Raw genomic sequence first — 26,128 nt, 5'->3', positions numbered from 1 at the left:
TGCTGGAGCATCTCCTTCCCTTGCTGTGCCTTGGTGTGTGGGCAGGGGAGCTGCTGAGCTGTGAGGGTGAAATTTCCTGGTAATTTCTTTAACATTTTTTTTCTTCTTACATTGTACAGCAGTCATAAGCTTTAGTTGAAATAAATAAATGTAAATCTTGTAACAAAGTGCAAAGTCTGGTGTACAATAAAGGGATGATAGAAAATAACATGCAGAGAGTTACAGAAAGACTATTGTTTAGTAGTGCTAGGGAGTTTCACTGAACATGATAGTAAATAGTTCTCATGCCTTTGCTTTAGAAAAATGTGATTAGTTTAGAGAACTCTAATAAGACATTGGCATTCTTAAAATGCTGCCATTTCAGAAAACCATTCAGAACCTTGATGCTGAATTTTATTATTTTCCAACCCAGCTAATCAATTTTGTAGCAAGCATGTAAACAGCTCTATTTAGAGCTGAAAGAATGACAGGATACATTACACTATTCTGAGAGTGTACTCAATGGCTTGTTACTCCAAGAACTTTGTGCTCAAGATAAAGGTCTTTGTTGAAAGCCAGTTTTATGAGTTTCTAAGACTTCTGACCATGCGAGCACGTACTCAGCAAGAAAGTCAATAGAAAATAAAACTCAGGTGCGGCAAAGTGAGTCTTTTTCTGTCTGGGTCTGTAAGAGTAGTTAAAATTAGTTTTATGCGCATATTCTCAGTAGTAGCTTACAAGGAGGTAGAAATAATAAAGTTTTATAGATGGGAAATACCGTGATAGTCTGTCCATGTCAGCAGCAGCAGAAGGGTTAAACCCAGGTGTCTTAACATGTACAGTAATGACCTATAATGAGCCTGAAAGTACAGTCATCATTTCTCTCAGCACAGTGAAAAGTAGTACAGTAAGTCAGAGTACAAGAGAAACAGTAAAAAACACACCTTGACTAAGCTGCCTACAGAGTAGTACACTCAGCTTTGGAACCTGAGTGCCTGGATTTTTACAGCACTCATAGAAGTAGAAACCAGACTTTATGTATCTAAAATAATTCCATATCTCACATACTTAAATCATTGAGCTTTTGGCCATGAACACAAATTAAAAATTCTGTTTATATAATATGAATGAGCTACAGTTACAAAGGAAATAGAGAGATAGGAGTGAGCTGAAAATCATTTCCTTTTATGTAGCAAACTTCTGAAGTGAGTTCTCTGTATTGTGCAGTGGCTGGAGCTGCTGTAGATCTTTGAAGCATTTGAAAGTTGCAACTAGTGCCACTGTAATGTAGTTCCTACCTTGATCCACTGATCAAGATGTACTGTGGATGTAACTCCCAAACTCCTAAGGGAGGCAATTGAGATTTGAGGTACTTTGACAGCATCTATAACTGTGAATCAGAAAAGAGTTGGGACAAAGAAGTCATACCCAAAGTTGCGTACTTTCTTTTTCCTGGAAGGGTATGCCAAAATTTGATGGATGGAGACAAATATAAGGAGGTGTTAGAAGAGATACCACAGAGGGAAGAATTGTTAGAGAAAGCAGGAGTTTTGTGATAGTATGTGTCTGAGCAGGCATCTCAGTGTAATTTACTTCAGGAGAAAGCTCTAGGATCAAGTGGTCCTGATGTTAATGATGTTTCTGTGCTCAGATGTTAATAACTTGAAAAAGTAGCTAAATGTTCACCAAGCCAGTTTCTAAAGGAAGCCTATAATAGCTTATTGTCAAGTTATCAGGAAAAATAAAACCACACGGGTTTACTCTGCTTTTAATTTTAGTAGAATGTTATGGGTATGTCCTATTTTTATAAAAAAAAGTGACTTACTGGAAATCCACATATTTATGAATACTGGAAACATCTGTTAAAAGCTGATTGTATGACAGTGTTATGAAAATATGCATAACAAATTCTGATAATTGGTAACTGAAAAACTGAGGATTGAGCAAACAAGTGAACCCTCTTTTTATTCATTTCTAGGTACTGACTTTGGATCTACAGTGGAACAGTCTACCTTATTAGAGGTTGGTGACTTATTTTTTCAGCTCTTACATACAATTTTAAAGTAATCTTAGAGAGGCAGAACCTCAGTGCTTTTGACATATTGACAAGCTGTTGTGTTGAATGTTTCTGTAGCACTAGACCCAAGTGATCTGTGTAATAGAAACAAATGACAGTAATTCTTCATGTTGTGGTTTGGGTTTTTTTTTTGTGAAATTCCTCCTTGCATTTCTGTTTCATGTACTGCTTCAGTTAATTGTAACTTAAATCAGTGTAGATCAGACTTAAGTTTTTAGTTGTCTGTAGCTAACCTGTCTGACAAATAGCCCAAAAATCCTCAGCTTTACTGTTTAATTCATTCTTCTAGAGTCAAATATTTATCTGGATCTTTCATCCATTTCCAAAGTACTAAGACATGACCTGTTGTATATGTAACAGTATGTGGATTATATCGTGGTTCATTAATATATTTATATATTGTATAGTATGACCTGAGTGTTCAATGCTAATGAGATTGCATACATTTTAGGAATTATTTTGTTCTTTGGACCTTGATTTATGGCATAATTTCTGGAGAGAGCTAACTCATCTGTTAAGCTATTTTTATTTATGTTCTATAAAACTGGTTTCTTCACTAACAAAGATGAAAGTGCAGCTTATTAATAGTTGTGATTCCAGTTGTCTGATCAGAGTTCTGGAAGTTTGGCAGTGCGTTTCTATTTGGATTGAGTGTGATATCATGGCTCACTGTATTAGTTCTTGTCCTTACATAGCTGTGCTTAGGCTCTTAGTGTGGTTCACATTTAAGTGAAGCTTCTTATCAGCCATATCTGCTGGAGCCATTAGCATTTCTCAAACTTGCAGCACATGCACACTGCTGCAAGCAGATGTTCGTAGGGTTTCTACTCTCTGTGCTTACAAGGGCGTAATTTTTTGCTGTAGGACAGGTATTTGAGATGGATCTTTCATTCCTGAAACCCGTTCCCTATTTGAGATCAGATCCATGAAATTGTTTACACACTGCTTTTCTGTCTGAGAAAGAGTTTATCTACCCTAATTGCATTGCTCCTCACACTCAATTTTCCAAGTATATGTTATACTTTCCTTACCAATTAAGGTCATGACTGAGTATGGCATGTGCTGTTGCTCTCTTTAATTAAAGAACTGCTTTCTTTTATTGTATAAATGAGTTCATGATCCCAGGAGCAGCTGGATATACCTGATGCTTTTTGTCTTCATTCAAAATGGCCACAATATCCTGTTTCAAATTTATTCATGTCATCAGTAAAGATGAATATTTCTTTTATTGTTTTCCTGGGAAAATGAAGAACAAAGATCCTTACAGAGGTGTGGAAGGTGTAAGTGCAAGAGTGTGCACTTCCCTGTAGTGGCAGACAGCATTGCTTATCTCTGCTGGGAGAGGGCACCTGCCTGCAAGCTCATCAGGTAGTGCTGGGGATCTGTGCAGCTGCACTCAGATGCAGGTCAGGTGTAATGTAATTCAGTGCTTTTCCCCAGGGAAGGAAGCAGCTGGGAGTAAGTCTCTGGTGTCCTGCAGAGCTCTCTCCTGAGCTCCTGGAGTGCAGAGAGGGAGCAGTTCACATGGTGAGCATGCGGCTCTGATCACCATCTTTAGACAGTGCCTGTCATGTGAAATGACAGAGGCTGGGGGTAGGGCAGTGCAGCTGGAATGCAACACTTGCAGCCTCCCTGTTACTCTCTGACCTTATGGGATTAGCCAGTGTTTGTAGGATCTGCCAGTCATTCATGTTTTGTTCAGGTCTGGGAGAGATGCTGAGCTGCCATAGAGGAGCACTCTCTGGCAGAGCTCAGCACTGGGGCAAGACTGCAGGCAAGTGGCACAAAGTGCCTGTTGTGTCCCTCTCTTGGTGTCTGACTCAGTGACATGGTTCTGTGACAAGACCAAGCATGATGGCTCTCATGTATTTGAAGAAAAGGTTGAGAAGCAAGTATATCATTCTTCAGGTATTCAGCAGAAGTAATGCTGGTGTGTTAATTATTGCATAAACTGCAGCATCTCATCTAGAAGTCTCTTTGAGGTATGCTGTGAGCTAATTAAATATCCAAGCATTCAAAACTAGTGCTTTTCATATATAGATGTATTTCTGTGCAGCAATGGAGTCTCTTCCTCATTGCAATGCCTCTAAACATGAAAGATTCTGTCTGGTTATAACTGTTACTTCAGACTAAATGCTTGTCAACGGTCTTGTAGAATTCCTTTTGGATATTTTTTAATGACCAGAAACAGGTCCAATAAGCCTTTCCCTGGAAAGGCCTTCATAGAATAGATTCTGTTTATTATGGATTACTTTCTAGAACTATATATCTGCCTTTTATATTGGAGGCATTATTTTCAAATTACTCAAGTGTTTTAAGATGCTTTTGGTAAAGGCCTAAACAAAGTATAAAGGCCAATCTGTTTTCCACATAGTAGATTGTTGTTCAAGAGTTTGTGCCAGCCAGTACAGAGTGCAATCATTCCTCTCAAGAGAGATGAATTACTCAACTGCCTCAGCTTCTGCTGCTCCACATTCTTATCCTTGGACTGTTGGAGTGGCCTGCTCCTCTTGTGGAGCAGACTGGCAGAAATGTAAATGTCTACCATTGTCTCCTTGATAAAGGATCTTCACCTGTGAGCTGTTTTGGATATGCACCAGTTTTCACAACAATGCAGTTAATTGTGCTTTTGAGATTTTTTTTTTTTGTTTGAAAGAAAACCAGATTTTTTTTTCAATAGCACTGTGTACAGCAGTATCTTACAAAACTGCTGCAAATTTGCAGAAATTGAGTTGAGTGATACACTGATACATTGCAACAAGCCAGGTAATTTATCTTGCCATTTTCTGTTGAGAAAATTTTGTTTATGGTGATAATTTACTCAGGTGTTTGACAGAGTAGGGACTGTGAAAAGATTATGTCCAGCTAAGATTGCCTGAATCAACAACATTTGTGTCTTTGACTAATTTTCTTGTGAAATAGGTAGGACCATGTGCCTTCAACATTTAATTTTTTAAAAGTTTGTATTTACTACATGCATACTTCAGTATAGTTACTGCTGCAGTTTCTCAACAGGCCTGAGTATTTTCCCACCTTGCTTGGGGTTAAAATGTGACTGGTATGTTACTGAAAGGCCCCTCCAGAGTGCGGTTCCCCCTGGCAGCAAAATCCTTTGACTTTGGCAGGACATTATGGAAGTACATATGTAGCTGTGAGTCCAATCATTATCAAACCAGCAGCAAATGCTGAGTGTCAGCCATGGATACTTGTACCTGGGGGTGTCCAGAGAAGTCTTTGCAAGAGTGGACCACAAAAGCTAGTGGCCTTGGAGGAAACACAGTAACTGATGTAACAGAGATGATGTATACCAGTTCCCAAAATAACCCACAAGCCCTTCATTTGCAAAGGAAAATTAAACTATATTTTGCTCAGAGGAAGCACTGTTTGCATAAACAACATAATTTATTGTAGATTAGGAGCAGAGCACTTGCAGATGTTCAAAACACTTCTTTTGTTAATGTGTCAACACTGCACTCCTTAGGCAGAGCCTGTGGAAGGAAGATTATCCAGATATTTGTCTAACCAACCTCTGGAATTGATGCTGGTGTCAAACACCAACTCCTATTCTTGAGGAAGGAAGCATCTGTGTTAGGCACTTAGATCACGGGTGTGGTGAAATCTATTTGAATAAAGGCAAGACATTAATGCAGTTTTGTGTTGCCAGTTTTCCCAAATAAATAACAAGTAGTTCATGTGGATAGAAATTGAGAGTGCCAAATGGCCTTGCAGACTTTGACATCTTTGCTGTATTTCACTTTCCATCAAGAACAGTGTGTGTTTTCATTGTAAAGATACTAAGTCTGCAAAACAGTGCTTACTTGACCTTCCAATAATCATGCAAAATAGTTGTTACTTGTAGATTTTAAGACCCAAAAAACAATTACTAGATAGCTGCAGACCACAGAACCTTTTTTTGATACGGACATTAATTTGAAATGCATAGGTTTTATTTTTTAAAGATGTCTTAGTAAGGTATTAAATTTGTTGATAGTTGCACTATTAAAAATGCTTATTCACTAAAAAGCAAATCAAGGGATCACAGATTAATGTTTACACTAAGGAGTTTTTAAACAATAGGCTGTATAAATCCCACTCAAAACCACTGCAGATAGTATGAAATCTGTTACTGTCTGCTGGTATTTGTGGAGTATACAATTTCATCTTAGCTTTGTTTTGAATAACCCAATAGGTTAAAGTTCTTTAGGTCCTGCCGAAGGCAAGTTTGACAACTGTGACTAAATAGAAACTTTAAATTTGATCTTAAATATTCTTTTAAGGTGTTGATTCGAGGACTAAATGCAGAATACCAGTAATGACTTCACTAACATCATGTACTGTCCTAATTATACCAAATACAAAAGCAGAAATTACATGTTCATTCTAAGAATATTTATATATTAGTGTATAATTCTCCCATTTATCACTTCAAGGATGACTGACACTGCACACTGGAAGTGCACCTTCAGCCTGATTTCCTGGTCCTTGCTGAGTTTGCTTGAGAGCCTTTTGGGATATAGCTCTCCATTTTAAAGATAAGATTTCATGCTTATTCTTCAAAATTAATACCATTCTAAAATTGAGAAATAGCAGAAGCACAGTACTTTGTAACTGAGAACTGGACAACAATCTGATCCAAACATGAATTATAAATGACTGAGTAGTGCATACCTGATTTTGCACATGAGGTATAGCAAACTGCTGAGTTATGTGTGCTCTGCTAATCCTGCATCATGGCAATTTAAACAGCAGTGCTGCTAACAGCTCATTATATCTTTTTAATGTCATTTGCATGCATGTGCATAAATGCATACACACAAACAAACAGAGGATTAAATGGAATTGCTCTCTCCAGGATGACACCTGTTTTAGTCACTCCCATGGATGTAGTAGGATGGGATATTTGATTGCTCACATTGAATAAGCTTCAGAGAATCTCAATAATCTTCTTAGAAGTATTTGTTTAATAGTGTGTGTGTCCTGGCTACTGGTGTTAATACTAGTGTATCCTTGCTTTGAAAGTGTCTCCAAAACTTATGAGCATTGAAAGTGCCAGAACAACATTAAGATCTAAGCAATTGCTTCTGCAAATTAGATTATTACTCACTGTGAAACTGCTGAAGTAACATAGAAAAAATCTCATATTACTGGAAATAATGGTGTGAAGAGTTCAGCTTTTGGGTGTGCGTCACATGTGGAGAGGAGAGACACCATCTGCTGTCTACTCAGTGCTGTTCTGGTGAGGAGAGCAGTGTGGGGAGCTGATGGGAAAGCAGTGAGTCTGTTTTGGCAGCAGCCAGGGGGGCTGTTCTCCTAGGAGATAAGCTGTGGGACAGATAATGGATCAGAAAAGTGGCTTCCACAGCTGGAGGTGATAGTGGTGTTAGGTGGATTGGCTGATGTTCTTGATAGACTTGAGTCTGCATCCCTGCAGAGTGCTTCTGGAGAGGTGGTCACATTTTTTCATCTGAGTAGTGGCAAAGGAAATCTGCTTTGCCAAAAAAATATTGCTAGAGGTGATCTTCTGTGCAGAAACAAGAGGGGTGGTGGCCTACGGAGACTTGTTTTTTACTAGGGGTAACTTCATTTAGAAAACTGAGTTTGTTTCTAGAGCTCTGTCAAAAATAGGCATTTGAAGTATGAAATTGTACGAGGAGGGGTATGTATACTGCTGAGGTATACAAACTGATCTCAATGGCCTAAGTGCTTCCCATCTCTGTTTTTCTGATGAGGTTTCTTTGTTTCCTTTTCCTCCTTTCCATTTTACCCCATTTTTCTTAGCTCAGTTTTCTCTTTCTGTCGCTGTTTCAATCCTTCTGGAATAATTGCTTCCAGTGTAATCCAGTTCTCAACTATTTGACATCAGGAAAAAGAATTTTAGGCCACTAAACTCCCATAAGCTATTATTCCCTTCCCTTAGGCTTGCCTAAAAAAGGCAAAGACTGGGGCAAATACATGGGGCTCTTTAGCCCCATGTATTCCTTACAGATCTTACAGATTCCTACCAGCCTGTTCATAACCATAACAAAAAATTACTCACCACTTCCAAGATTACTGTATTAGGTAATATTCTTCCATAAAAAAATCACAGGTGTGGAGCACTGAGGGTGACAAACTCACCAGCTATCATCTCTCTACCAGGTCTGCACAGGGAAAAGCAAAAATGGCTTGCACATTGCTTTATGGCCACAGACTTGATTGCATCTTGAAAATGTTCCTTCTTCTGCTTCACAACAGAGTTTGAAGATAAAAATATTCTTCAAAATTAAAATGTTTTTCTATATCCACAACATACATTGGAGCTAATAAAGGATTTAAATTAAACATTAATAGAAACCAAGAACAATGGTCCATGTTTCATTTCATGGTGGATAAAGAAAGTCAGCCTTATTTCTATTTTGTTTATACTTTGAAGTTCAAACTCAGGTGAGAGCTGTGGCTTACGATTGAAGTTTCCCTCTTGCTGCTGAGCCCTGTACACTGTTGTGGCTGCATGCAAATCTTAGGTATGTTCCAGTTTTGTCTGTGTTTGTGCATTTTTGTGCCTGCAACGTGACTCTACAAAATTCCCATTATTGGTTTTTGCAGTGAAATTCAGTTGAGCAATACTGAACCAACTCGTCACATTCTTGTGTGGAGAAGTCCAGGAAGAGTGAAATTTATGGTATTGATATTTCAGGCCTATTGTTTAGGAAGCTTAAGTATTACATTAGGTGCTTCAGCAGACCATGTGTGAGTTATTGGAGTACATTCCTGAGCTGCATTAACTTGCTATCAGTTACTTGGCTCCTGATAACCAATTCTTAGAGAAGTTGTCTTGAAGATCATGTTTAAGGTGGGAGATGCAACCTGTGTGTTTCTGATCTCTCTTCCCCTTGTTTGATAGCAAATGAATAACAATACTTTTCAAAGTGAGTGATGTTTGTGTAGGCTGGGAATATGTCTGTGTGAATTTGGTGTTGGTTCTGTGAGCAACATCTTTATCACAATCTCTGTTTTGACAGGAGGCTTTCATTTAGCTTTTTATAGTCCTTTCATAAGAGGCATTTGCATGTAATAGCCAAACTGCATCTGGGAAATTGTGACAGGAGCAATCAGACTGTGGATGTTTTTACAGGTCAAACAAGCAGCTGATTGCCGGCAACATGGCTCAGCCTCGCAGAGTAGGGCTGGGAAGAGGAACCTGGAAATTCCTCATGAGAAGTGCAGAAACCAGGTGGTGTCAGAGGGTTTTTCAGAGGTTTTCCCTGAATGAAAACCACCTGAAGCCAACAAGGAGCATTATTATTTATCCAAAGCACTCAAACCAACCTGGATTAGTTGTTTCTCAGGGGTGTAACTAAGAAAGGAATGAACAGTCATGCAGGCTTAGGAAGGAAATTCTTAAGCTCTGGGTCTTAAGGAGCAGAATTTCAGAGAATTGAGTTTCTGGTGAAAGCCAGTCCACCCTTGGGGAAGGCATGGAAAAGACAGCAGTAGGGTGGGCAAGACATGAATCCTGTTTGACCTTTACTTTCAATACAGAGTAAAACTAAAGCATCTTTATATTCATCATAAAATTGAAGCAAGAAGTAGAAGCTGTGACGACTCATAAGTGAGTAGCTAACAGAACAGCTCTTGGAGCTGGCTCATGAATCGCTCCAGCTCCTTGCTCTGCCTGGTTCAGGCACAGCCCTGGAGCTGTGCTTCCAACCACTGTCACTTTGTGTTCCAGCTGCTCAGCCTTGGAGGTGTGCAAGGATCAGAGTGTCTCATCACTCAGATTGGTTTCTATTTTGATGAGAAACCTACAGCTGAAAAAAAATATCATGAATACAATGAAATACTTTTGGGGACTCACTACACGCAAGGACACATCATGTGTATATAAATTATGGTGTGCAAGGTACATATAAAATTAAAAATAAACATTTTAGGATATACTTTCAGTGTATATTTAACTCCATTATGACAGTCTTATGTTACATAACTCAAATTTAATAAGCTGATGAAATTTTCATAGAGCTTGTGCTGCCAGCACTGCTAATGCAATGGAACTTTAATTTGGCATAACATCTTACTGTTTCTTAAGGAAATGAGGTTTGTGCAACTGCTTTTTGCCTGTCAGTTCTCTACATCAAATTCTGACCTTCTGTACTAGCTCCCATTAAAATGAGTGAGGTTTTCTGCAAGCCTTGAAGAGAATTAGGTTCTTACAAGTTTCATGGTGTCCATGGTTGAGTAAAGAGGAAAAAACCCAAATCAGTGCCCTCCTGAGTGGAAAGCTGTTACATATTTCCCTTGGCAGCATCAACATGTACACACTCTGGACTAAGCATAGCAGGCAGTGTCTCCTGCCCAGAGGAGATGTCAGGAAGTCCATGCGCTGGGAAAGAAACTGAAATTATTTTGTTTAAGAAGCATGAGAGAAGTAGGACTTCAGTTTGTAGGAAGGCTTGTTTCATTACATCTGTTGACCACAGAACAAATGATTACTTTTTTTTTAACTTTCACCGTTCATGTTTTAGTTTTCAAGTACATAGTTACTGAATTCACCAACCATGCAGTTTTAGACATAAGATGCCTCAGAGATGAGGCAAGTGGAAAATTGAGTCTATGTACATTTATGCTTAATGCAGCTACAGCTATTTTGCTTTATATTTTCTTTAACAAAACCATTTTTTGGTTTTGTACTCTGGCAGCAGTCTGAGATACAGCTCAGCTGTCTGATGTACAGCTTTAGAAATACTTTTGTCTGGTCTTTCAACAGACTAACATTAGTTTTCATTAAATGTCTCTCCAGAAGAAAGACCATTAAAAAAATAGACTTCTGTATGGAGTCACAATTAATTTAAGTACTTTGCTACTGGTGATATTTTGAGAGCTAGTAATGTATGTTCTTATTTTTGCTAGTATCAATATTTTTTCTTTTACTGTACTGTGACTCAAAAAGATTTGAGTCTTATGAATAATTTCTAAAAACAAAGCATAACATTAGTTCAGAAGTTTTGCTTTTATAAAAGCTAGAGTGGCCTTTGTCATCAAGCCAGAATGAAGAGAAGAAAATCAAATAATGATAATGCACCTTATCCAGTCTGAGTGAAGAAAAAACCTTTATGAGTGCTGTAAAGTTTGTTAAATTTGACATCTGACTGACAGTCAGATGTAGATTCCCAGAGTGGAGAGATGTGACTGCCACTGACCTGCCCTTGTCCTCCCTGAGTCACAAGTGTGGCAGACAGCTCATCAGAGAGCCTGTGGTAAGACAAGGGACACAGAAAAACTGGTATTGCACCTAGAGGAGATCTGTTCTAATAAAAATAGAAATACTTTGAATGAAATGTGCGGAAATAGTGCAAAGAGGACCTAGTATCAAAACCAAAGGTAAATGATCTGTCAGCATAAAGGCATAAAAGCATCTGGAAGAGGTTAGAAAATACCTTCAAAAATATGAATAGGTAGAAATTTTAGAAAAATGCTTTGATGCACAGGTGAACGATTTTGCGAAGTAATTGCTTAGGACAGTTCATTTTGCGGATGAAAAACTTCCATTGAAGGTATAATTGGAGAACTACAATTAGACAAACAGAAGTTGACCATCTGCATATGATTATACAGATAATATAGTAGTTCCATCTATTTTTGGACATAATAAGGAAGTGATGTAGTAATCCAATTATTTTTAAATTAATGAAAGGAAACATATTGCAAAATTATGCATTGATGTTATCATGACAGTTTATTATCTCAAAAGAGGTTAACAAAATTCCAAAGGACAGCCAAAGATTATTGATAGTTCTGATAGAGGGTAAGAGAAATAAATACCTTTGTGTTCAAGGGCATAAGGTTAGAAAAAGTTAAGGACAAAGGTGTTCATTGAAGAAATGCAAACACTTCTTTCTTTAGGCTCCTAGTTGCTGTTTTAAGATGTTAGAGTTGATTAAGCTAAGCTTTGGATAGCTGCAGCATTTATGTATGCTGCAGGTATCCAAAACTTAGCTTAGTCAGTATGGCCTGAAATCCTGATCTTGGGGACATATGGACAGTCAGCAGTCCTCACCTGTTGGACTTTGAATTTAGAGGATCTCCTTAAATAAAACATGGATTCTTTCCAGCCTTGATATGTTGGGAAACTGATGCACCTTGAGAAAAGGGGGGAGAAGAAAAGGCAGTAAAGTGGAGTTACCTCCTCAAATTAGGACATAGCTGGAGTATGGCATACAATGTCAACAGTGTCATAAAACAGGGAATGTAGTTTGTTTTGTATGAGCCAGCCTAAGCAATGCCATGGCGTATTCAAGATGTTTAATATGTTTGTGCCATCAGTGCAGGTGTGGGAAGGACTGTTAGGTAAACTCATAGGGCAACAACCACATCAGGTACTGGGCTCTACTGGTCCTGGGTCACCTGCTGCTGCTTCCAGATAGCTGAGTACATGGCATACAGATAAACTTCATAGCCTAGGTGTCACCCTGTTTTTCTTTGTGAAGTTTTCTTTTGTCAAGTTTTCTTTATGTCAAGTCTGGCAGCTGTCTAGAAGTGCATATAATTAGTGAAATGTCCTTCACTGGTGGTATGAGGATTTTTTGCCTTTCCTCCATTTGGTTTCTGAAGCCTCTAGGATTAACCTTCAGCCTGAATGAGTCAGGCAATCCACTTATGTTCCACTAGCAGTGCACTGTATTTTCAGCAACTCAAATATAATTTGTTTTAGTACAGTTAATGATATATGTAATCATATTTTCTGGTACTGAGTTATATTTAATAGAGTTGAAACATCACGCAACATATAAACCTTAAAATGGCCTTTATGTATTCTCTTGGTTTCCTGCCTCCTCAGTATGATGTCCTTTTGTTCTGGCTGTTTTTTATGCTCTGGGTAGGCAGAGGGAGGTGGTATGACTTAAAAGTTTGAGGTATGTAATATTTGAAACTCATCAACATTACTTTAGGAGCATCAATAATCTAAGCATAAAGGTAGGTGTGAGGGCAAATTGAAGATGTATGTTATATACATGGGAAATAGACAGATGGGAGATGGGTGTCTCCGAATGCCGGACACTGGGATAGAACCTAGTGGTCTCTAGCTACTCAGGGAGAAGAGAGGCAGGAACCAGCACTTAAAATTTGGTAGGTTACGTTATAAAATTGTCTGGAGCGTGGACAGAGCATTTGAAATATGATTTTATGTGACACTTGTCATTGTGTTTCATTCCTAATTATGCTGAATTCATTTAGAAGGAGAAATCTCTGTCTAGCATAGGGCAAGAGCCAAGAGGTGTAGGTGGGGGTTTTACTATCTGATACTGCTGATGAATTCACTGGACTCTATACATGAAGTTAAATGTTTAAGCATATAACAAGAGAATACAACTGGTCTGAAATAAGAGTAAAATAAAAAAAGTTAAAGGAGGGCATGATCAAATGTTGTAGAATAAAAAGGCAGCAAGCTGTTCATGTTGTTTTCAAAAACTCCTGACAATTTGTTTGAATTCTTCAAAATTCATTCTGCTGCAGGTAAATGCAGATAAAATTTTATTACAGAAATTCAGAGATACTCTTCCTTGACCACTACTCTTTTCCTGGTTGGTGGAAAAAAAAAAGTAACGTCTGTTTCCAAAAAGCCTTTTCTAAATATAAGACTGAACACTATGACTGGTGATGTTTTGTAAATGTTTAGTGTACTGAAGAAAGACTGTGGTCGAAAAGAATGCATTTCCACAGGGGACTAGGAAGAGGTGCACTGCCTCCTCTGGACTCCTTCCGACAGGTCCTTGTTGTGTTAGGGGCCCAGATGTGGACACAGGGCTCCAGGTGGAGTCTTAGCAGAGCAGAGGGGTGGGATCACCTCACAGGCCTGCTCTCATGCCTGTTTGGGATGCAGTCCAGGATATGTTTCACTTTCTGGGCTGCAGGTACACATTGCCAGGTTATATTGAGCCTTTTGTTCAAAAACATTCCTAGGTCATTCTCCCCACGGCTAGTCTTGATCTATTCTCCAGAAAGATTGCAGAGGTTTGGCAATTTGTTTGTAACTACTGTGGTCAGCTCCTACCCAGTCCAAATGTCACCAAGATGTTAAATAAAACAATACATAAATAAAATGTGTTCCAGTGTTTCTTCCTTTTCTTCCTTTTCTTCCATAAATTGCAACTGAACACCCAGTTACCTACCCCAACTTTTTGTTTCTGAAGAAGTTTTTGCAACTACCTATTGAAGAATGTGAATAAAGGAAAAGACAACACATTTCAAAATCAGATGTGGAAGATCTTGTTCAGGATTTGGCTTCAGGTCAGACACATAAATCTTAAGTGCCAGATATAGATCTTGTGATCATCTGGCTCTTTGCTGTATCTTTGTTTTGAGTCCTTGGTTCCATAACAGATACTTTTCTTCTAAATTAGCTTTTATAGAAGTTCTTCATTTTACTTGGTAGTGTCCCAGCAGAAAGCAGCTCCTTGGAGAGTGTATGATAATGGTGTAATATTGAGGCAAAGTTCTGGCAGGATTTCATGGACTACTTTTATAATGTTTCTACTTGATTTTCCCATTATAGGCTTACAAAGCCAAGATTATCTTAAGCATGTCAGTCCTGTTTAAATCCAGTTGGTTTTTTTTATTATGAAAATTAACATTTTTTAAAGTGCTTTGCTGGATTGGGGCCCAGATGATTGTTACAAGCTTCCTTGATGATCATAAATAAGGGAATTATAGCAATAATTATTAATGAATAGTATTACTGTGTAAATTCCCCTGTGAATCTAACTGCGTAGAGGAATTAGAGCATTGGCTCCAATAGTTTATTAATGTGCCTTAGCAGTCTTACTGCAATTTATTTACTTTCTTGCTTACTGATAACTATTTCAAATTCTGATAAAAGTAAATCCTTTGCGATTTGGAGGTGGGCTGTTTGGATCACATGGGAGTAGATAATAAATCTTCAAAATTCTCCCTGTTGAGGAAAGCAAAAAAGTCCAAATAGTCTGAGTTGACCTTTAAAAGGTAAAAATCTCTTTTCACATCTAGGAAGAAAAGCAGCAGAGAAGTTAGGAACCTCCAAATGTATCTTGGATCTAAGTCATTGTGTCAGTGAAAAGGAGAATCTGAGAATGAAAATAACTTTATGTAGGCTGGGTCATTTTGGCAAACTGTTCCTACTTTTGAGTAAGCATTTCTACAGCTCATGGAGTGTCGGATCTCAAGATCTCAGTCCTGAGATGCTGAGCCTCCGAGACCCTGGGGGGGCTCGGGACTCCTGGAATGTTGCCAGAAGTGTCTGGTGGCTGGACTTTAACCCTACACAGGAGACGACAAGGATGAGGGCTTCACAGGGTGAATGGTGAAGGGATTAGTTAATTAGAGGGTGAGACACAAGGTTTAGGATTTATGTACAGGGGGGTTTAGAGGAGTAAGATGGAGGAATTGGGGTGTGTCCTGTCCTCCTTCTTCTTCCTCCTCTCCTCCATCTTCTTTGGCCACGGTGGCACCTTTGGATTGGTTATTGCTGAGAGTACACCGAGTTATAAGAATAGATGGTATTGGGGAAAAATGATAAATATTGTACACGTCACAATGGGTATAAAGATAGGTGCCTGCCCCGGAGGGAGGGACAGTGTGCCCATGGCTGACTGCTGAGCAGATCTTTGTTAGGCTGAAAGAACATCTTTTAGATAAACAATTAATAAACATAAAAACCAGAAAGAAGAACTGAAGCCTCTTCTCGTCTTTCGATACGCGGGCTGCCCCAAGGCCACCCCGGGCCTTCCAGGCCCCTCAAACAGCCGAGATAAACCGGACAATGGAGGTGAACATAGAAATGGTAGCACTAACACACTTGATCTTTCCTGCTGGTTTATTCATTATTGATTCTTGACTCTCCACTGTGATAAACATGCAGGGAAGAGTCTTTACTGCATTGCTGTCAGTGGCAGTTTAGAATGCTGAAGCAGTTCAGGGTGGGTCTCATTTTGCTGGCATGGAGCAGTATTTAGGAGTCTTCTTTAGCTTTTATTTCAATAGGCCTAGGATAATTGCAAGGAAACTTCTGGATGTCAGCAGCCAGGAGAACTCACATATTTCCTTCATCCAGTAGGATGATGGGGAGCTGCTGCTCTTTTTCCTAGCAGCAGCAACTTCTGATAAAGTTCAAGGCTTGGGTGCCAAAGTTATCATCACAAGTCTTACATCTCAGCTCGCTGTGCCATTAGTGCTCCCAGTCTGGGGATGATTGGTGTCCAAGAGAAGCTTAATGCTGTGGTGGAAGGAAAGCTGGAAAGGGTGCAGAAAATGTGGCTGTCTGCAGTCCCATGTGAAGTAAATGTCATGTGTTGAAGTACCACACAGAGAAGTGGGAGAAACTGAGAACCACAAAAGCTGAGATGCAACTAGGTTTTGGTTGGGCTTTTGTTTGTTGGGTGTGTGCTGTGTTGTTTTAGGGTTTTTTTCCCTTAAAAATGGTCAGAGTCTGAATATTTAAAGGAAAACCCAGAAAAGTGAGCTGGTTTGGTAAGAAGGGCAAAGGCTGTCGCAGGGCAGTGGTACAACTACTTGTACTGCCCTATGCCTAGATGTGTTTTTGAGGAATTATTTTATGATGAACACTGTAGGTATTTTCCAGAAGCATTGCAGAACTACAGAGAGAGTTGTACAAGACACATTTTCTTTAGTTTATCTCTGATAGCTTTGTTGTCTGGTCTTAATGTCGTGACAACTAAAGTCTTGTATGTTTCCTTTTAAAGCAACAGTGGTGTTCATTGATATCTCAGCTTGTTTTTATGGAGATAACAGATAAACATAACTACTTTTGTGAGAAGCATAACTAAATACTACGAAGCAAACATTTCCCAGACTACAACAACCCTGCAGTCCTGCTAAAGTTAATAGAAACTGCCAGTAGCTCTATAGCAAAATTGGAGCCTGAACAAGGGTTTGAACAATTCTTCAAACCCTGGCCAGTTTTAAGCTTGTATAGTAATTTAAATGTCACTAATTTGCGCTCTGTGTTTTGTACAGTGCAGCAGCAATTTTGTTTTATATTAGGAAATAAGAGGAAGATATTGGTAAGAGGCATCTATCAGATTCAGTGCTTCTACTACAAAAGATTACTAGCTTTTTAAGACGTGACAGCATATCAGTAGTCTGGAAATACATTGGTAAGATCAAAATTGAATTCGTTAGAGGATTCCTGTCCTTCATTGTCAGCTTATCTTAGAATATTACTCAATCTGATAGGAACAAAACCTTTTATGTGCTTTAGGGCAGAAAATGCACTGAAAACAAGGGGAAGAGATGGAATATGGCCAATATCACTTTAAAGTTCAAGACTGACTTAATTTGCTCTTTAGAGGTCAATGACTAGATTTATATTTAATTCTCTAATGGGTAAATTCTGTTATTTACTTTTAAAGTTGTATGCCTGCAGTTGTTTTATTTTAGACCATCATCATGCTTGAAAGAAATGAATTGTATGCCTGCAGTTGTTTTATTTTAGACCGTCATCATGCTTGAAAGAAATGAATAATTTATGTGAAAAATTGGGTGAAACTTCAGTATAATGAAACTTCTCAGAACAGGTGGGCTGTATCAGTGACATTTAACTAAATCTTAAGTGCCAGATGGTATATTTGCAATTTATTTCAGGATTTGGCCATAGATTCATTGTTTGTCAGTACCCATATACTGCTGTTATAAATAAAAGCTTTATATGGAGTCCACCACTTTCTGTAAATCCTAAAAAATGCAACCCTCAAACACACAATTAAGCTAACACAAAAGGATGGTACCTTTTGATATTCTTCAGAAGTTAGTTTTCATGTGGGGTAGCGAGAAGACTTGCGTATTTGTACTTTTTCTTGATGTTGCTACTTTCCTTCGTGGACAGTTACAGTGGGATACACAGTACATGTCCATTAAGCTGCAGCTTCCTTTCCTTTGAAACCTGCTGTGCATTTTTCTTTTGAAAATACAGTCTCTGTATGCCTGTTAATATCTCCAGCAAAAAATAACTAAAAAATTAACAGGCAGCTTATGTCAACTCAGAGGCCCAAATAGTTACATCGACATTATTAATCTCACTAGTCAGATGGAGAACTGTAAGATGGACAACTACAAAAAGGCAGTAATTTAACTGTTTTGGTGGAGGTTTTTGTTGAGGGGGGGGGGGAGGATGAGTGTTTCTTAACTTCTGCATCCTGTAAGGCACAGTATTTGGTCTTATATGGTGATTTGACTCCTATGGAACATTTCCTCTATTTGTCAAGGAGCTGCTGTTAGTTTTTGCAGACCTAAGTAATTGAAAGAACATTTGGAAAATTTTCTTTAATTTATCTTCATAGGACCGTCCATGCTTCCATGCAGACATGTGTCTGCAAACAGTGGGAGAATGTTGCAGTCCTTCAGCAATCCCATCATTTGCCAAGTAAATGAAAATGTTTGGTCTTGGAACTGTATCAGTAAAAAACACTGGCCAATTACTAGAAATACTTATTTTGCATTAAATTGCTTGCTTTTTGTGTTATTTGTGAAATGTTTAGCTTAATTTGTCTGTATTAAAAGAATTGGTGAACATTTAAATGTGTACAAAAGATATGTTTCTGATACTGTCATCATTCTTCATTTAGATTTTTGCTGTTAAAATCAGAAACTGCAATGCTACAGTCATTGGACCAAAAAGTATTTTTCTTTCAGAAATAGACCACACCCATTCAAAAGTATCCTTATTTGTTTTTTGCATACTTATTGTGTACTCATTCAAAACCAATATTCCCACGGTATATCTCATGGTAGCATTTCACTTTGGGACTAGAAATTGAGCTCATGCTTTCTAAAAACAATTCCCAATTTTGTTTTAGTACCATTGCTTTAGCTTCTTCTAAAATAAGCAAAAGAGCTTGCATACCTTATGTTGTGGTTGCGACCCCTTATGTTTTGTATTTCATATCATATGTTGTGCTTCTCACAAAGTGATGTTATTCCTTTGTCTGTTCAGACAGAGTTTTGGACGTTGGTCTCTTCATTCAGATATTAGCACCACCCCATGGAAATAGCCTATTCTGTATGAGATGGTAAAATCTTGTTTTTGTTGGGAAAAAAAAAATCATGTAAGACCCCAAAAAGTTTATGCAACATGGGGAGAAGGAAATAAAAAGTCACATAAACCAGTTGCACTGATACAGGTTAGAAAAAAAGGCTTAAAGGAAAGCAAGCTTCTCATTGCCATTTTTTATAGAATTTGTAATCCCGGTCTGGCTTAATTTTGTGTTTTTCCCCAAAGATGAAAATTTACATATTTAATTGATTTTCCACTAAATTCTCACTGATAACAGAATTTTCTGCTCCTACTAATTGCTAGGCTCTTCCCCCTGCAATCTGTGGTGCATATTTAGAACTCCTCATTTCATGTTGTCTCTTCATTTGCAGTTAGCAATTTATCACAGTGCATTTCTAAGGTGGAGAATTGAGAACATGATTGTTCCTGGATTTGAGAATGCATATTATTGCAGGGGAAATTCCTTCCTAGGAGAATCCAAATGTCTGATTCAGCTTTTATTTGGAGGAACACAGTTGTTCCCAAGCAGAAAAGAACCTTTTTTCTCTATTTGTATTTTTATGTTTATTTTCTCTGGTCAGACAGAGCTAACGCTGTGTGTTCTGTGATGGAAGTGTTGATTCAGAGAACTGTGAACAAATATAGATGAGAAATTCAAAAGCCACGCTCTGGCAGAGAGGAGAAGGGGCTAGTGGTGAATAGCAGAGAATGATTGTCACTGAAAATACAGGCTGTTGGTAGCAGAGAAGTGGGAAGCTTTCTGCCTATTTTGTCACTTTCTGCTTCTTTACTGGCAAGCTACTGATCTAGATTGACCTGCATTTGAAAACACTTGGTGGTACTGACTGAGAAGTATGTTTGACATGAGGATAAAAATTAAATACTGGCCTCCCACTTCAGTTTTCCTGTGATTTTCATGCACCCAAATGCTATCTCATGTTGCTTATTAGGAAGCACAGGGCCATTTTTGTCATTCAAAAGTGCAGTATGACATGCAAAATTAGTACAGAATTAAATAAAATTAAGGTGAGCAAATAATGAATTTCTTCTGGTGGCTCATTGTGGGAAAAGACATGCTCATTTCCTCCATTGCAAAGGCAAGGACAGCAGTCCACTCTGAAAAGCTATAATATGCTTTCTCGGAGTTTGCAGACTGAGTAGAAAACAGATAAAAATCTAAATGTGCAGATTACAAAGTGAGCAGGAGAAATGCCTTCTGACTATCATGTACTTTGTCACTAGTATTAATTTGCAGAGAGACTATAAGTTGGTATTTCTGTGGTTTGGCATCCGAAACACTTTTCCAGGGCATCAGATTCCTGTGGCCACAAGAGCTCTGAATTGGGAGCATGCTATTCCCCAGATTTCTGGAGTTGGCAGGGTGTGTTCAGCAGAGCACTCTGCTGCAGCATGCAGAGGCACAGTGGGCACTGTCATGATTTCAGTCTGGCCCTTCTGACACGTGCTGTGCTCTGGGGAGGACCTCAGGCCTGCCCTGTTGCAATGGTCTTGTCCAGTGATCCGCATCTGTGGCTGCCCTGGCTGCCATCAGCCCAGCCCCAAACTGCTCGTTCAGGGGCTGTGGACTTGTGCCCCTAAAGCAAGGGCTGCCTGTGGCCCCTGGCTACCCAAGCCCCTGCCCTCACCCTGTGTCCCCCTCCCACCCAACTCCAGCAAGATGTTTGGATGCAGCAGTTTGTCTCTTGTTTGTATGGTAAAAGGCTTGTCATTAAAGCATTTCAGTCAGCTGGAAACATTTATTGGCTTAAGCTTCATGCTTAAAAAGAGCTGGCAGCCCTGAACTTGTTGCTATGCTCTGCACAGGCAGTGGCCCTGAATTTCTGCTCACATGGATACTTGGATTTTTCTACTCTTTGGCAAAACATGTAATTCAGTTGATTCCTGTGGCGTACCCTGGATTTTTGTAGGTCTTTGGACGATGATATGGGAAGGAGTCTGGCTTTAATAGGAGGCAGCCCAACACTGAATTGCTGTTGGGTCAAGCATAGGCTTGCTTTGTCTATCCTGTGATGTAAATTGGTACTGTGATGACCAATAAAGAAAATGGAGAGAGTTCTTAACTAATGATGGCTAGAACAATCAGTCCAAAGGTGAGGAAAGTCATAGAGGAAGCATACATAGTAGAGTGCAAAACCAGCAGTATCAAAGATGCAGGAAAAAAACATATCAAGCAGACTGTTTGCTAAGCTCAAAACATATGAAGAGGTTCAATTGCTCTAAGGGCTGTCCAGCTGGCCTGAGGACAAGGATGTGACCAAAAAACCATGTGAAGAGAAGACCTGAAGAAGAGAATTTTCCCATCAGTATTACAGATAGTCTGTGGAAGCATATGCTGCGGCGAGTCATGCTGCACTTGGTGCTAGCTTTGGATCAGCAGTGATTTGAAGTAGATCGCTCTGTAAACATTGTAAACCACTTGGAGGGAAGTTTTCTGTGTTATCTTGGATACAGCCTTTGTTGCTGTTTGAGTGCAAAGGCCTAGGAGAACATGAAAGTGGTACTCTCTACAGCTCTATATTTGTAACTGGCTCTTGGGACATTTGGAGTGGCATTTTTCTCAGTATATATGGAATCTCTTTTACACTTGAAATATGGCTGATACATATAGTAGTCTGTTGTACCAAGGACTATGGTTACTATATTTTATTCTTCTTTTGTTTTATAATATAACTGTAAATAAATAGTATGGTTTTTTTAAAGCCTGTGCTATATTACAGAATACAGTATAGTATAAGTAGTAGGGAGAATCATATTGGCATGCAATTTATATAATTGTATTAAATGTCATGATTGTTTTTTTAATAATGTTTAAAGAAGGAATTTTCATATAATTAGTATCTTTGACATCTTGGAACACTGGCTTAAACAGTAAAGCAGAACAAGCAGTGGTTTTGTTGTGGTACATGTTTAGGTATTGGTAGCAATGTGGTCCACAGAAGATCAAAGTCACATTTTCAGCTTAAATGACTGAACTGGCAGTCTTGATTTTGTTCAGCCTCATATGACTTCTCTGTAGGAACTGAGAGCCAGCTCAAATTCTATGTCTGACTCCATAGGTTCTGTGAGAGAGTTCTGGTTAAATTCCTATTGTTCTATGCCCTCCAGTACTTTCCATTACTGTAGTGCTGAAAAGTCAGAGTCATCAACAGAGATCACTTTAAACAAACAAGAAGTCTGTCCCTCTCCCAGTGAGAATTACTCATAGTAGTTATGAGTGGAAGTATAACATAAAAGGCAAAAACAGATGGGGAATTGCAAAGAAACAGTGAAAGAAAATCATCCATTGAGGATGGTGATCTCTGCTTCCCAGAGCAGCCAACGTGCTGTCAATTTAATTTGCAATTATCATAGCAAACAAGATTTAAGAAAGGGTTTGAAGGAGGGCAATGCAGTAACTTTGCAGGTGTTGCAGAGTTCTTCCAAAGTGTGAAGTGTAATGGGAGGAAGCACAGAAGTGGTTCACTGAGAATTTAACAAGGACATAATGAAAAATAACTTGCAGACTAATTGTAAGTTGGCTGTTCAGTACCAAGTGAGAATAATAATGAGAATAGTCCATGGAACCTGTGTGAACTTGCTTTTATTTGACATACCACAGAAAGAAGTGGAGGCAAGGAGAGAAGTCACATGCTCAGAGTAGCAGCGCTCTGATAAGGTGCTGTCTTTGTCCAGGCTAGAGCAAAATATTTTGTGTTAATTTGTTTCTAAAATTATGAGAATCTGGACAATGGTATTAAGTGCATATTAAAAGATTTTTATATGAGCAATATTATGCAGAAAGATTTTGCAAGTGAATTTAATGATCTAAGGATGATGTGGCATTCAGACTGACACAATGATTCAGAAAGAATCTGGCAGAATAAGTTTGTGGGGGTGGGTAATGAAAACCTTAATTTATCGATGAGGAGCCTAAGCTGGTACCTGAATTTACAATATCAGAAATACTGTCTGAGATACCAATTTGAAAAGAATGAGGTAGTATTGAAGTAGAGGTACAGCATCTAAAGAGGAGATAGTAGTTGATACTGAGTCTATCAATGAGATTGTACTGGAGTAAAGTTTTAGGAAGAAAAAACACCAAAAATTCTCCAGAAAGCATAGAAGAAACCATGAAGTTGTTCCTTTGAATGGCATCCAGAGCAACAGTTAGAGACATCAGGATAAGGCTGTGCTAAGGTAGCCAAAACATCAGAAATAAAAACTGCTAAACATGAAAAATTATTGGCATGTCAGGAAGATTGAAAATGAGCCCACTTCCTGAGGCCTGGATAACTGCAAGTTATAGAGATTTAAAGAGTTTAATTTACACATTTTTAGTGCAAAAAGTAAAAACCATCAAGAAAGGAAGAACATCAGGACTTGGAAGTGCTAGGTAAATGGTTGGACTAAACGATCTCAAGGATCTTCTCAACCTAAACATGTGTATGATTCTATAAATCAAGGCTGTGGTTAGATTATAGTGAGAGAATAACAAATAAAAATAGAGGCACATAAACCAGCAAAATTTGCAAAAACTAATTACAGAAATAAAATGAAGAGTTGTAAGATGTTTATAAGAAATGGCAGCATTCAATGGTTTTGTGGTCTCAGAATATACCCTGCTAAAAATGGGATCCTGTGATTAAGAGTACCTGACAGTCTACTGCGTAGTATGTCTTAACACCTTACATGCCATGAGTACTTTCCCATTCCAGATTGAAGAGAAAGTTCCCAATTCTGGAGTTTCTACTTTGAAAGGGTAGTTTTCCAGGAGGGCTGGGAGGCTGTGTATTGTACTGGAACTGGTTTTCATGATGAAGGATAAATCTTTGTGTTTTTTCTTGTGGATTTCTGACATCTATCTAGGCATAGTAAAAATGAGAATGTCTTATTTACATGAGAAATGTGGAATAGGAAGAGTAAAGCAAGGAGAGCAGGGCATTTTCATTATCTCCTTTTCATAAGCAGCAAATCAGGGAATGCTAAAGTTACAATTAAATACACAGAGAAGGCAATCAGCATGGATTGTCATGTTGTCACAGCTTTTGTCAGCATGGATTGTCAGATATTTTTGGGATGCCTGTCTAACACAGTGAAATACCCAGGCAGTACTTCAGTGTAATGATACCTATAACACTCCTATTTGTGTTTGCTGATGCCAGTAACTTCAAGAAAACACTAGTTTGTCCAGTTTCTAGCTCTTACCCTTCTAAATTGTAAAACCCTTCTTATATTTATTTTCCAAAGTGTACCAGTTTCTATTTTTATTGTTCATGCTCCTTATGAAATTCCCTGATAGATGTAAGACTGTTCTTCAGAGCTTCTCTTGAGGCACCCACCATATTACATACAAATTCTAAAATATCAGGCAAGTGTTGCTGACATCTTAACAATTTTTTCCATATAAATAGTTATTTAACTGATGTATTATAGTACCAATGACAATCACATGGAGTTGTTTTCCATTTCAAACTGCTGAATTCAATGACTAATTTAACTTTCTCTCATAAAAAAGGCAACCAGTTAGTTTCTTTTTGAATCAATGATCAAAATTCATATTCTGGACAGAACTGTCCAATATGGCACTTGTGTTGTGGTATTTACATATGAAATCAGGTTTAAGCAATTTTTCATTTTCTTTAAGGAATCCCAAACATAGCTTGAATAGGGAGGGTGATAATGTTCCCAAAATTACCATGTCTCTTTCCCTATGTCCAGGAAATATTCTTGTAAATCAAATGAAGTGGAGATACAGTGACAGAATGAAATGTGTAAACTGAGTGGTCTACATATTAGTACCTCCATGTGATTGACGTGCTCTCAGTCTGATCCTACTGGGCAGAAATCTAACTGACAGACTCCACAAACATAAGAATGATTCAACTTGCCCTTAAACAGACCACAAGAGCTGAACTGGTTCTGACAGATTTCTGACAGAGAATGGGCATTTTACTCTTGCGTAGGCATGTGTTGCTATCTGTCCAAATTTATATGTCTATCTGGAGAACACTCCCAACATAGTAAGAAGTGGAAGATGTCCACTGGAATGGTAAGTGCAGGATGAACTAGTCTGCACTGCCTACATGAGCATTCTTTTCCCAGTAAACTTCCCACTTAGGACTGATTAGAATAAGACCAGAGTGAACTCATGGGGATTGCATGACCTGGGGCATGAATCTCATATTTGTGAGGTTTAGTCCCATTCTAAAGAAACCTTCTAATCTGATTAATTAAGGAGTCAGGTGCACAACATCATCTGGTGATATGACTTTTAACTTCTAGCTTAATGCTTGTCAGAGATTGTGACCCAGCACTCAGTATTGTAATGGGTGAAGAATTTGACAAACTAAACATCTGATTTTGATGTATCCCAAAGTAGTGATTAACTGCTGTTATATTATAGCTTTGGTAGCTGTTGAGAAAGGATGTACCAGATGGACATATGGGAATTTTTTGGAGATACGTTTGCCAACCCACTGAAATGTATGGGCATACCTCAGCATAAGGGAAAGCAGTAGATGCTGGATGTGCTGAAAGGTGATTGCTTTGGTGAGAGACAAACAAAGGAAAACTTCTTCCTGAATTTCTGCTGAAAAAGCCTCTATTCATTCAAGTTTCCAGACTGTATGCCAAATCCTGCTTGCTCCAGACCGTTTTCCATTAACTTCCTTGGTAGGACTCTGAATGTGTACAATTGCAGGAGAGTTGATACTTTAGCCCAGATTCAGGTTTTCATCAATACATGTCTCTGTGCTGCAGTTCCATCAAGATTTTTTGCTTTGCCAGGAATAATTAATTATTATTGTTATCTTACTAACTTCTTGAATATATTTTAACCAACCTCAGTAAGAGTTCTTTATCTTAGTGATGATGATGATGGATTTTAGTGACTAAGGAGCAGAGCCAAAATGTCAAGGGTAAGGATTAATTCCATGGCTTTCAGGAAACTACAGGTCTGTGTGGTTCATGCACCAGTGTTCACAGACAGTGCAGTTGGGCAACACAAGGGTAATCAAAGATCCTTGTTATGTTATTTTTAAATACTACTT

The 26,128-nt window shown here is 38.5% G+C and overlaps 1 protein-coding gene across 1 annotated transcript in view; it reads left to right on the top strand.

Moving 5' to 3' along the window:
- Positions 1–26,128, top strand: part of CNTN1 (contactin 1) — a 205,934-nt gene that overhangs the window by 55,447 nt on the left and 124,359 nt on the right. The window contains exon 2 of the mRNA XM_005480521.4: positions 1,958–2,001. The gene's annotated coding sequence lies outside the window, so the exon portion shown is untranslated. The remainder of the gene's footprint in view (positions 1–1,957; positions 2,002–26,128) is intronic.

The sequence above is a fragment of the Zonotrichia albicollis genome, chromosome 4 (assembly GCF_047830755.1).
Source record: "Zonotrichia albicollis isolate bZonAlb1 chromosome 4, bZonAlb1.hap1, whole genome shotgun sequence".
NCBI lineage: Eukaryota > Metazoa > Chordata > Aves > Passeriformes > Passerellidae > Zonotrichia > Zonotrichia albicollis.
The sequence above is the reverse complement of the archived record's forward strand: the minus strand, read 5'-3'. Positions and strand labels throughout refer to the sequence as shown.